A 12,163-nucleotide genomic window follows, 5' to 3' on the forward strand; every position below is an offset into this window, starting at 1 on the left:
GGAGTTTCCAAGTCATCAGTTTGGTGGATAATGGGTAAGAAACGCCTGCTTCCGTACCATGTGCAGTTGCATCAAACTATAGCGCCACGGGACTTCCAAAGCAGGACTGATTTTACTAATTGGATTCTGATAGACATGCAAGACTACCCGGATTTGTTTGAGCAAAGCGATATGGAGTGACGAGGCGAGTTTTTTGCGAAGTGGACAGGTAAACCTACTCAATGCTCACTACTGGAGCGAGTCAAATCCCCATTGGGTTCCACGGACGTGGCACCAGTACCAATGGTCGTTCAGTGTTTGGTGCGGAATTTTCGACAGTGGTTTGCTCGGGCCTGTGTTTTTCAACCAGACGCTGATAACAGGGCGCTACATCAATGACATCCTCAAAGGACCTGTTGCTGACTTCCTTTCGGATTTACCACTCACCGGGGCCACAGCTGTGTGTTTTCAGCCCGATGGTGCCCCCGCGCACAGCACTGACAAGGCTCGGACCTGGATAGGACGACTAGCTTCCATGAATTCGCCAGCCAGGTCACCTGATATAACACCTCTGGACTATTTTGTTGTGGGGTTACATCAAGGAAAGGTGTACAGTGCACCAACTTCCACACTGCAAGACCTGAAAGATAAAATAAGGGAAGTCTGCTTGAATATGCCCGAGGCGGTCGTGAGAATTGCAACACCTCATGTGGAAACAAAATGCTAGAGCTGTATCATTGCGCAAGGTGACCTACCTATTCGAGCATTTGTTATAACTGGTAACAAACCGATATGTATTCACGACATCCACTAGCCACGGCTTTTATTGCCGCGCAGCCAAGCCATAAACCGCCGCTATCTTTTCTTTATAACTGCCAAATAAAGTTCCTCTTAATTTTATCTTTTGGGCTTAGTAGTCTTTATCGCGACTGCAAAGTACGGTGCGCTTCCTGCAACTTGCACCGTCACGCATGCCAGTTGGCTGACGCGGACAAGAAACCATAGTCAACATACTGGCTTGCCGCTGCTGCAGGGCCGTCGAGTCAAGGCTCCAGCTGATTTCGTTTGCTCAAACCATGCTTGACAACAGCACGATCGTGGCACATGAATGCGTTAGTCTCATTTTTTTTATTATTATTATTTCGCAGGCTTTCTTTGGAGCTTGGAAAAAAAGACGTGGGGGTTTCCTTATCGTAAATGACAGAATGAGGGTTTCTGGAGGTGCTCTACAACTTTGAAAATCCAATTTGTTGTCTGAAGTTGGTGTTGTGTAATTTGGGTAATTAAACTCAATTAATCAATTAATTGCCAAACAAAAAAACTCCTGTGGTGCACAAGATGGCTATCATCAATATCCAACTGGTTTCGCTCGCCTGTCTCTAATAATTTATTCTTTAACCCTTGGCTTAAGTTAGCTGGGATGCTTATTGTGTGTGTGTGTGTGTGTGTGTGTGCGTGTGTGTGTGTGCGCGTGTGTGTGCGCGCGCGCGCGTGCATGCGTGTAATATGCAGGCGGGCATCATGCTGGGCGGGCGCCGTGTCACCCCGCGTAATGAAAACAGAGAAGTGAATGGCCGTTCAGGGTGCAGGGATTTACTTTGGTCATCCTGTGTTGTAGATGGCACTCTGGAAATGCGCATGGCGCAAACATTCATGAGCGGCACCTGTGTTGACCTCTACGTCTTTTCTCGGCCGAAATGTGGAAACTGCACGCTAGCACAAAGTTCTCAGTGGGCGACAGTTTTGGGGTGCGTTGTTGTCCTATCAAAAAGAGGCGAGTAGTCTGGGATAATTTTTTGCGCTCACATCGAACTGGTTCCCCGTTGTGCTATTCCCGTTCTCCAGCATATATTCAACTTCTTCCAACTTAGGTTTTGCATTGAAGCTTCTTCATCTCGCAGGCAGCATCATGTTGAGTAAGAAGAATGCTCGACACACGCGAAGCCATGCGGATACAATACTGTCTCGAAACTTTTGGCAGTATGACAGGACAGGATGCGGCGGCAGGAGCCATACGGATGCAATACTGAAATCGAAACTTTTGACAATATGACGGGACAAGATGCAGCGGAAGCACTTCATGCTGCAGTCGCATTCATTTCGATTGTTGCGAGATTGTGAAACTAGCCATAGGATAAGCAATCTGCATTCTACTACTGTGAACTGCATCCGCGGTGAGCTATCTGCGCACTGCGCAGATGGCCCTGATAAGCGTACACTTGCCACTGCGCAGGCATAGTTGGGTCCCTGCGGAAGTGGATCACAATAGTGGATCACGCTGCTGTCAAACTGTAATAACTCTATTCTTTTTATCTTTTTACTCATTGATTTTCTTTTCAAACACAATTACTAGGAGCGGCAAAAGGTGGCGCGTGGTTGCGTGGTTTTCACTGTATATAAGTTGCACCGTCAAAACATCTTTTAAAAAAGTGGACTTATATACTGGAATCTAGAGTATATATCTGCACCAAACGCTCACTTTTCTGTACCAAAAGGCACTTTTGGCTGCTCCGAAAGCTGCTCCAAAGTAACTTCGGCCAATAACATTACTGGGCTGAGAGCCATGCAGTTGCACAGTATTGGCAGCAAGGTTTTTCTTCTATGTAATGTTCATCTCAATTTGAGTAAATTTGTGAGGGATGCATGCAGCTCGGGCAATATCTAGTGGCACTGACTAATGCGCTCTAACACAGAACAGTATCGCATCACTTCGAGTGGTTCGATCGAGGTGCGATGAGACCTTGGTTTGCCGGCTATGAAATAGAACAGGTATTTCTCTCTTTGAGCCTGGGAGGGTGGATGCGTAGGGAAGCACAACAAGCGTTGACATAGTAGCATGCATCGCACAGCTCAGCATCTGTCCCGCGAGATTCGCACCTCAAGGCGGTTTCACATGCAAGTTACTGAGTGGCGAGGCGAAAAATTTTTAACTTCTTGAAACCTCATCGCTCTGCCCACTCGAACCGTGGCGGCCACTTTTTTGCGCCGCTGCAGCAGAAATTGCGAGTGTTTTTGTGTGATGCAGGACAATTCAGGGCTCACTTGAGGATTTTTTGCTGCTTTCTGTGACATGCGTGCAACGCCCATCGCATTCACGTTGTGCACGGGAAATTTTTGACGGTAATGTGGTAGGTTCGCAGTGGTAGGTGGTAAGTGCGCGAGAACGCAGCGCGTTCTCGCGCGCAGGCTTCTGGTGTTTGCATCTTTATTGCAACTGGGAACATTAGATCTATCTGCGATGTTAATGCACGTTAAAGAACCCCAGATGGTCGAAATTTCCGGAGCCCTCCACTACGGCGTCCCTCATGTCACTTTGGGAATGTTAAACCCCCATAAACCGAACCATTAGATCTATCCAAAGCACAGTGCATGGAGTTGCACTTCGCCATTCGTTCCAGTTGTGCAACATGGTGACCCTGGCACTCCGTCATTTGTTTTAAAAAATTAAGCCTTATAGACCTCCTCCATGTTTGCAAACAAGCGAGGTGGCGCTGCAGTCGCTAACGGGCTCGTGGTAGGCAAGAGGCTAGGGAGTGGCGTCGAGTTGGGGTGGTGCAGCGCCGGTTTTCAGGGCCTGTAGGCTCGTTTTGAGTTTCTGAGAATCATAGCAATGGTTGATGCTTTCAACTTACTATTCCTCGAAGTACACAGGCTCGCGTTGGCCATGTACGGCGTATTTCGCCACAGTATTGTATTATGGCTAGAAAGCATTTCTGCCGTTGGTTTCTACCCTAGGCATTGAATAAAATAAGTTTTTGACACTCTGCACTAGCCAGAATGATTTTACCTCGTAACAGTGGTGAGGGAACCACTGGCGTTTTTTCGGCAGAGCCAACGTGCGCTCACCATCTGTTGACACACGTGTCGCGCAGTGCGAAAAGTGGGGACAGCGTCGATCGTGTCCCGATCTCATCTGTCTCGCGTAACCGCTGTTTTTAGCCGTCAGATCGGTCACCAGCCAGGCCGAATTCTCCCCTTCTTAAACTGGTTGATTTAATGAGAAGTTTAGATTCCTAAAATTTTATTCTTTCCTAGCCGTGGGTCTTCCGTTTGATGATGAAAAATTATAGCAAAATATTCAGTAGAAATTCATAAAATTACGGTTTTTAGATCTGTAGTCATCAAAAATTGTGACGTAATGAGGTTTCTGATGGTCCTGGCACGTTGCGAATTCTGCGGGTTTCCGACGACGGAGCACCACAATGGTAACATCACTACGAAGAAGAGAAATCAGGTTTCGCTGATTTCAGTGTCGTATTTCTTTGACCAAAGTGAAAGTGAAGACACCCATAAACGAGGGAATAAACTTAAAGGTTTGTTTTGTGATCTACCACATTTTCTGCGATTGGCATCACTCGCGCCTTCGTAAATTTGTAACGAATGGAAATAGAATGATTCTACTTGTCTCGAACGATTCCAGAGACGTTGAGGAGTGCAATAAATCTCTCGATTTTTTTCCTACACTAGCAGTAGTATGTCAGTTATTTTTATAAGAAAAGTTTTCATGTGACTATGCATGCATAAGTACTGAAAATCCAAATAAAAAGAATTAATACAGCCATCATAGAGAATAGGGCTTTGGGAACATGCTGGCATAAGAAATTTCCGCCATTTCTACTTAATTAATTCAAGACCCGGGGTGACTTTACAAGAGTGTTAATTATAGTTACCGAAGAACTGCACCGGGTATAGCTGAAAATAAAACGCAGTACTGAAATTAGCACAGCAATTTCATATTTGCACCAAGTTTGGTTACATATCTCATGCATCAATAAAGAAAACACTTTTCATTGCCTCATCCCCTGTCAATCTCGCTACGTGCCTCTGTTGGCAGCCCGCCTGCGGTTGCTTCTTTCCAAACAGGCTTCGCGATCATGTACTACTTCATGAAGCAGCTTATGACACATGCATGACGCAATGAAAAGCATATGGCTTTTAGCACACTTAAATTACGCTGTTCGAAGCATGCCAACGTGACCGCGCAAGACTGTCACAATCTTGCCAGACTCCTTTCTACTAGAATACAATAATTATGTCGGTCATAATAATAAATAGTTTCAAGTATATATTAAATGCCGTAAAACGCACCATTACACGTTCATATAACTTCTACACACGTTAAAACATGCTGTGCTATTAACAAAATAACGCACTCCTTGGTGGGGAGTGACCCTGCCAGCACCCATGCACACCAGCTCAGGGTGATAAATACGTGCGCAGCTACATAGATGCTTTTTCTTTTCCTTGCGCAATTTTAAGCGTTCCCTGCTGTTGTTCAGGTGAAGGAGCGCGGCAATTTCCCTGCTTTGAAGTACGTTGACTGGCAGTGCCGGTCGACACCCAGACTTCGCGCTTTTACTACCGCAGCCCATTTCTTAATGCGTTATTTATTTGCGAGAAACCTGTTAAGGCTAATCTAATTTTCGGCTTTATGCTACTACGCGGATCCAACGGTGACGCAGCTGGTCAGTACATACTGCTTCTGCAGTGCGCAGGCATGATGCAGCCGCCGGTAGCTGCGGCAGCTGCGGTAGGCACAAGCAGGCGGAACCTGTTTTGCCTACTGCGCGAAAGTCGCTACTGACATCAGCGCCACCGCATCTTCGTGACGTCGCGGGTGAAGGAGGTCTATACCTCATGCAGGGTTAGTGCAACGCTTCAGTGAGCAGAGAAGGACTGATCATGACTGGCCTGGCTCAGAAGGATATGGAGGCGATGAGTCTTATTGCTTTTGACTGAGGAAAGCACAACTGGGAAAGAAAACTTAACAGAAGTGACTGACATTAAATAATTGGGAGTGTTTTTAATGTGGAGCAGATTTATTAAGGTATGAAGAAAAGTGGAGAGCCGCAACATCAGCACATTTTAGCTACTTCGCCTGCGAGTTATGCAGAGTATGTGCTCTCTGATTAAAAAGTGTATGCCATATTTCGCAGAGTTGACTCTCTTCAATTATACTGCATAAAACAGATTTGAAGACATTTCAGGTGCGACTGTGTGCCAATACTGACAAACTTAATGGGGTAGCACATCTTTGCATTCCACTCAAACCTTTTGCAGCATTGTTTGCCAGCCTAAGAGATTTGGAAACTAAAAACTACATGCTCCAGAGTGCTTCTAAATCAATGTTTTACTGTTCCAAAATGCTTCAGATTAGAAATTTTGGTGCTCCAAAAATTGCTCCAAATTGGATTTTACCAGTAGCATCACTGCAAGAGTAAAGCAGTGTATGGTGCTGTCGTGCCGCTGTAGCAAACCTTTTATGAAGGAGGGACTTGAATGCGTGGAAACTAAAATAAAACTCCACTCAAGTGTCACCGCGATTTTAGTGATGTCAATTAGAATACTGCAAAAATATTTGCAATAACTTGGAGCCTGGCATTCTAGGCGCCACCTGTGAAAGCGTCGCTAGTTTACTAGTGAAGTATGCACGCATCGAGGTACTCTACTGTGAAGATGTATGCAGTGCCACCATGCGGCCCTGCCCCTTTGTGACATCAGCAGCATCACATGAGCAAGGCCTGTGAGCATACTACCCAGTATTCTAGTTCACTTCACCGTGGCGGACGCTGCAGCTGTCCCATTTTCACTGCGATCGCGCGCTTTTCTCTGTGGGTCACTTTGATGGCAATGAAGAGCGTGCCCTGATCATGAGTAGCAACAGTGGAGAACAAATAGTCAAGCCTCTCCATGCCTGTCTGTTTGACTTAAATCCAAGATGGCACCTTTCATGGCGGCGAAGAACCGGTTGGTTGTGACAGTGATGCCCATTTGCACCAGTATTGGGACTGAAAAATGGACTTTCGCTCGAAAAACGGTCTTCACAGCATTTCTGGAGTCTATTTTAGTCCGAAAAATCAGGAATCCTGATCTCCTCAGAGTCCAAAATACCAGTCATGAACATGTACACATTTCTATGAGGTGCCTGATGGTTCTGCAGCGAAGTCTGAAATATTGCGCTAGTCCAAATTATTGGAATCCGATAAATCTGTTTGCTACTGTATTTTGAGTCAACTTTTTTTTCCAGCAAGTGCTGAGAGTTGGGGTGTGAATTTATACGCTGCAATATACGTAGGGGTTGGACTTTTCAGTTTAATTCGAAAAAAAAAATGGTAAAAGTATTCTGTTCTAGAAATTCAGTTTAACTTAATAAGATCATACTTGGCATGGAAGTCATAGCTATCTAGCTGTTGAGTAAGTTACACTCTGTCAGAGTTGAAAATTCAGTAATTAGGGAAGCCGGGGCCGTAATGCAGTAATGGTATTGTTGGGTAAGCAATGGAGTTGTGCAGTGTTGGGTATTGCTCCACTAGATTGCACCTTTGCAGACCGGGATGCACCACTTTGCCACCTGCTAGCTAAATACTGTTCACTATTATCACGCACTGAGAGCAGTTAGTGGATTAAGTAGGATTATCAATATCATGTAGGGCATAGTAGCAAAACCGTGCACATGGGTGTCACGAAAAAGTATCAAGTTATTGCTACTGTGATGATTGAGAGGCAGTTCTATCTCATTAACACGCAGACCATGTGGTGCTCCGCCCTATCGCTCATCCCAGCGCGATAACCGAACGATAACATGTCAGCCTTGATCTTTGACGTAAACATCTATTTGTTTGTCGGCTTTCTCATTTAACTTGGATTACTTTTTAAATATCGATACAAATTCCTTCTATAAGCACAGCTCCAAGTACTACCACGAACTGTTCGTGCTCTGAAAAGCACCGAGATAAGAAGTGACTTGACCACACAGGATTGTCACATTAAATACCAAAAAAATAAAAAAAAAATAAATCAGTAATACTTGTCAAAAATAATATTCACTGATAAAAACTGAAACTTGCATCCTAGTTTAGTTTTAGTTTATGGGGTTTAACGTACCAAAGCGACCAGGCTAGTGAGAGACGCCATAGTGAAGGGCTCTAGAAATTTCGACCACCTGGGGTTCTTTAAAGGGAAGCTGAAGAGTTTTTCGAATTCATTAAAATGCTCATGTGCGGATGTGGGAACTTTATAAATCATGCGGGTGAAATTTTTTAACAGATTCATAACTTAGGAGCGACGTAATCGCCGTTTAAAATTACGCGGGAGCTCCGCCCCCCGCGGTCCTCCGAGCGCTGCTGATGACCCTGACGATGCGAGCCAAAACCGGAAACCGCGGAGTGGTGACGTAAACACTGGTGATCCGTCGCTTCACAGCCTCCGCGGCCGTGCTTGTTTCTGCGTGCGTGCCATCATAAGCTGCTTCGAGCTGCTGTGTGTTTCTTTGTTTGTGCGTTTTTATGTTTGTGGTGAGGTACAGAAAGGTGTGCAACATCGAATGAAGCGGTGGAGCCATCATGCCGGCGTTCTGCGCAGCCCTCGGCTGCACGAACATCCGCGGCCGCGACGATGTGGTCTTTCATTATTTCCCTCAAAAAAAGAAGCTCTCCGTGAAGTAAGTCGCTGCTGTGAAGCGAAGGGATTTCAAGCCGTCAAAGGCAACAGTGCTATGCTCTGGCCATTTTCGTGATTAGAACTATAACCAGAGCCTGTCGACAATGCATTCACTGGGGCCTGTCAATAGTCAGCTCGACTGAAACCCGGTGCAATACCGTCTGTTTTCTGATAATTTCATTAATTTCTTGGCAGCACAAGCAGTCTTCTTCATTCCCCTCTGGAATGCAGCGGACGGAGGAACACCTGTTTTGGAAATAGTGTTTACAATGACATCACTCAACTGCCAGGAATACATTTCTAATAACGCATGTAGTCGTAAAGAATCACCGACTGCCGCATGGCTTCATACATTAATAATAATATTATATAACTGTGCGCCAAGTGTGCTACAGCCAGCCTTGCGATTCGTCCGGCTCGGTTGCAGCACGAGTCCATATAGTTAGTGAAAAAATCCCTTGCCGCTAGATCTGAGAACAAGCACGATAAAGGCGGCGCAAACGGATGAAAGTATTCTTACAAGGACTTGTAGCATGAACCAACTCGCCTAAACAAGGATTTTAATTTACTGCTAGCTCCCATCTTGGCACGCAAAACGGAAGGCGCACGTTTGTCACCTAGACGAGTTTTGTCGCAAAGCGCTGCGAACTTGTATATGTTATGAATCGAGCCGGCATGCAGCTACTATGTAGTGGTGCAAGCATAAAATTTACGTGCAAAAAGAGCCTGATAACTTCTTGCGCATGCCAATGATCTTTGTGGATTACAAGCAGATTTGCGGCAGCACTGACAAGCGGCAAGACAAAAATGCCGACGATCGCATCCCGCTTACATTGTATTAGGAAAATTACGTCGGGCAGTGCTATACTGCATTTGCTCGGCTCAAAATTCATCCATTGTATCTCTGAATGTAGTCTGGCAAGAAAAGTATACTTACCAAAGTCATTTCCAACACGTGGAGAGGCTGCCACTTCGCTTTCGTTCGAGTCAAAATCACGGCTTGCGCCAGCATCGTTTCTTTCTTGGAGAGGTTTGCGCTTTGCAATCGGTTCTAACATGTAGGGGATGGCGCCAAGATACTCCGGGTAATCTTCGATGTGTTCCATCATCGTATAAGCAAAATAACAACCTCGAACCGCCGAGCGCTGCGGTTCATGTGCAGCGGCGGCGGCCGAGCCGACCGAGCCAGCGCCATTGTTGACGTCACGAGGCGTCCAACCAATCACAGGCGGCAAAGAGGCGCGCGAGCTCGCCCGAGGCTGCTGCTGCACTTCTCGCCAAAATAAAATAGGTTTGCGCTTTCCTTTGCTTAATTTCGACGAGAAATTCGAATTCCGAGGGTGGAAAACTGTAAGGTGCATCTCTCCACTCAATTTTTCTGGGAAACCTTTCAGCATCCCTTTAACGTGTACTGACATCACACGATACACAGGCCTCTTGAATTTTGCCTCCATCGAAATTCGACCGCAGCAGCTGGGATTCAACTCGCGTCTTTCCGGTCAGCAGCTGAGCATCATAACCACTGAGCCACCGCAGTGGCGAAACTTGCATTCTGAAATAAACACCAAAAAGGTCCGTGGAATTTCCGAAAAATTAAAACCCAAAATTCCATCCTCTAAATATACGGTAGATAGATGCATGGGTTCGGGGGTGACACAAAGACCATAGTACTGCTGTTTGCATAGCTGGTGTGACTTGGGACTTTGGCAAGTCCAAATTGCTACACTCATATGTATTTATACACTGCACGCATGGTTGGACCTACTTTGTAACATGAAGTGTACTTGAGGATGTGCAGTGCTTGCAGCACATTCATTCTACTTTCAGGTATATCAGATGTTCTCAAACAGTGTTTCGTGGAACGCTTGAGTTCCCTGAGCTACCAGAATGCATGCATGCCTCAATTTTCACCTTTTCTTTACTCACTCATTTTTTGGGTAATCACAGGGGTGGAAGTGCTGCGCCAATTGCGCCATGCTGCGCCAATTTAATCTCCTGCGCCAAGATGCGCCTAAACGGCAATTTACGCCCATTACAAGTATACAGAGCCAAATTTAGCCGAGTTTTATTGTCAGCTGGGCAACACTGGGCGCTCGCTACGAAACGGACGCAACTGCATTGGCATCGACAGTTGGGTTCACTCTTGGAGGACGGAAAAAAATTACCGAATGCACTGGAAATTCTAGTGGGCTTGGCGAAAGCCTTGTGGTCAACCCACAGCCGCTTTCCCGAACCGCTTGGCGCGTGGCGGGCTTCCCGCGTGTGCGGTTTTTGTCTTTGGTGACTGCGGTATCTATTTTGATTGCAATGTTTTAGAGCGAGCTCTTTGGCGCCTGTTTCGCAGCGTCGCCGTCGCTGGTGTTCATTGTGTTCATTGGCATTGACATTTTACACTCTGATCATTTTAAGGAAAGGAAGCGTTGCACTGTTTTAGAGCAAGTGTTTTAGAGCGTTGTAGTGTTTTAGATGGAGCCTTTTGGCGCTCGTAGACATTTTACACTCTGATCATTTTAAGGAAAGAAAGCGTTGCAGTGTTTTAGAGGGAGCTCTTTGGCAGAAACGTTGCCCTTGCCATTGTCTGTTTGTGTTCACTTTGTTCATTGCCCTTGCCATTGTCTGTTTGTGTTCACTTTGTTCGTTGGCGTTGATGTTTGTTTTACACTCCGATCATTTTAAGGAAAGGAAGCGCTCATAACTGGCTCCCAGGGTCAGTGCACGCCTGAATCCCACTTTTGGGTTGTTTCGGCTGCTAGCAACCACCATGGCTGTACAGGAAGGGAGGCAGTGGGAGTGAAAGAAAAAAGACGGAGAGGGGCCATAGGGAAGAAAATGAAAATTCTATTTGAGGCAAGGAAATTCCGCAGTAAGCAGTAACTGTCTTGATTCTTCCGTTTGCAGAGGAAGTGGGAGTGAAAGAAGGAACAGAAAGAGGGCCCGTAGTGAAGAAAATGAATTTGAGGAAAGGAAATTACTGAGGAGGTTGTGCCAAAATGAATTTGAGGAAAGGAAATCGTTAGAGGAGGAGGTTGTGCTGTGGCGCTAGCCTGGAGGAGAGGCCACAGTTGGCACGATTCCAGCGCAAGCACAGACACTGTGAGCATGAGCCATTAAAGGCTTTCACTCTGGAGATAAACAGCACTTAAAACGGTGTCCTTGCCATAGGCCTGGCTTACTAACCAGTAACCCCAAACCGAATCGGTTTTTTATGATTCCGGACACCTTGACCTGCAAAGCAAACGCCAGCGCGGGCAGGGTAAACGGCGGGTAAACGGCGCGCGAATATAGTTTTATTTACCTGAGCTAATTTCACAAACGAATTACGAGCTTCTTGCACGTGGTGCTGCCAGGGAATGGACACCTGACTTACTACCCATCGTGCGAGGTACTGTCGTGCTCTCACCTCGCACGCAGTTGGCGTTGCTTTGGTCTGGCCAGTTATGGGGTTACATCTTCACAGCGGCGCGGCCGGCGTCCCCTCGCTACTCGCACCTTTCACGGCTGTACAGAGCAACGCGTTCTTCCACAGCCTGCCTTGGGTGCACCCGCGTGTACGCTGGTGCATTTTTTTTTCATATATGCTTGGGTGTTAAATTCTTGGTGCGCATTTAAGTGAGGCCACAAATTATGTGAGTACCTTCTTGTTGGTTTGGCTGCAACAATTTTCCGAATTTTAAAATCCACTGGTTGGCGGGTATTGATTCTTTTTTTTTTGGTCCTGACATAGTATATTCGAGATTCTGCAGCA

At 46.1% G+C, this 12,163-nt stretch overlaps 1 protein-coding gene across 2 annotated transcripts in view; it reads left to right on the top strand.

Annotated features, from left to right (window-relative positions):
* Positions 1 to 12,163, top strand: part of Caper (RNA-binding protein 39-like protein Caper) — a 69,892-nt gene that overhangs the window by 49,691 nt on the left and 8,038 nt on the right. The window lies entirely within an intron of this gene.

This window comes from Amblyomma mixtum, chromosome 3, assembly GCF_055824585.1.
Source record: "Amblyomma mixtum isolate Tamu chromosome 3, ASM5582458v1, whole genome shotgun sequence".
Lineage (NCBI taxonomy): Eukaryota > Metazoa > Arthropoda > Arachnida > Ixodida > Ixodidae > Amblyomma > Amblyomma mixtum.